Genomic DNA, 1322 nt, shown 5'->3' with positions numbered 1-1322 from the left:
GGGGGGGGGAGGTTGCCCTTTTTGTGCTCTTGAAGAACGGCTGTGGAAACACTTGCTCAGCTGCTGAGTTGTAGTAATAGCTATTAACATCAGGTGGAAGAGACGGTAGCCCCTTTATCAGCTTTGTTTTGGTAACTCAGCCCTTTGTAAACTTTACATTCCTTTTTTCAGTCTGGCAGAGGAAAGTGAAGACCAATTTTCTCCTCTGCTTTTCCCCAAAACTCCCAAAAGGTACCTTTTTCACGGATGCAGATAATTATAAAATAGGTGTTTTTCCTGATTGTCTTGTCTCATAATTCAGTGTAATTCCATTGCCTCTGTGAAATGACATTAATATTAATCACTGTAGTGGAAATGAAAAGCAGACAGACCATGCTCAGAGCTTGTGGGTGACTGGTCTGGCATGGAGTTGTTCGAAAAGTTGCTGGAGATAGAGCAAAGCCTGTTCCTGCTGTGCCTTTGTCACCACCAGTGTGGTCTTCCTGCACCCACAACGTCAGACAGGGATGAGGGTTTAGACAGCAGCACTGGCAATTTTTTGTTGTGAAAGTGCTATCAAGCACTGGCTTGAACAGCAAGATTTGCACACACGTGAACATTCACTTACAGTGGAAAGGAGAATGATGATTTACTTGGTATGGCTTTTCTTACTTTCTTTTTCCTTCGGTTTCCTATTCCTGAAAAACAAGTTGAATTTTGGCTGAACCATCCTTTCTAAACAGAAGCACTTTTGCCATTGATGCTGGGCACATAGTCAAAGTAAGCATCTAAATGGATATTTTTTTTTAAGTACGAGTTGGAAGCTTTTTTTAGCCCGAGGGTACTGTTAAGTATATTTTAAGCACGTTATTATGCCTCAAGGGTCAGACATTTCATATAGTATTAAATAAAAAGTTCTCATCGTTATCATGTACTCTGTACAGAGAGGCTCAAGGAAAGCATTGCTTCAGCTTCTAAGGTCAACAAAGGAAAGGTTTCTGAAAAAAAAAAAAAAATGGTGGTGTGCTCTAAAATGCTCTCATTTTCTCCAGTTCAAAATTATTTTCAGTATCACTTAGCCTGAACTAAAACATAAGCGCTGTGGAGTCCTCTGCGTCTTGTTTCGGTAGTTGTGCACTTCAAGGGTAAGAGTCAGGGGTTATGTTACTACTTAAACATACTCATTACATCATGAGCTTAGAAAGAGGAGGAAAGAAAAGCGAAAAAATAATTGTGCATCACTGGCTTCCCCTTCCAAATGATGGCAAATTAAGTAACACGATCACTCGGTGTTCTTTTTGACTCATGCAATACTGCTTACTTTGGTGAAGATGCCCAGGTGA

The sequence above is a fragment of the Athene cunicularia genome (genome assembly GCF_003259725.1).
Source record: "Athene cunicularia isolate RWA chromosome 11 unlocalized genomic scaffold, athCun1 chr11_part1, whole genome shotgun sequence".
Taxonomy (NCBI): domain Eukaryota; kingdom Metazoa; phylum Chordata; class Aves; order Strigiformes; family Strigidae; genus Athene; species Athene cunicularia.
The sequence above is the reverse complement of the archived record's forward strand: the minus strand, read 5'-3'. Positions refer to the sequence as shown.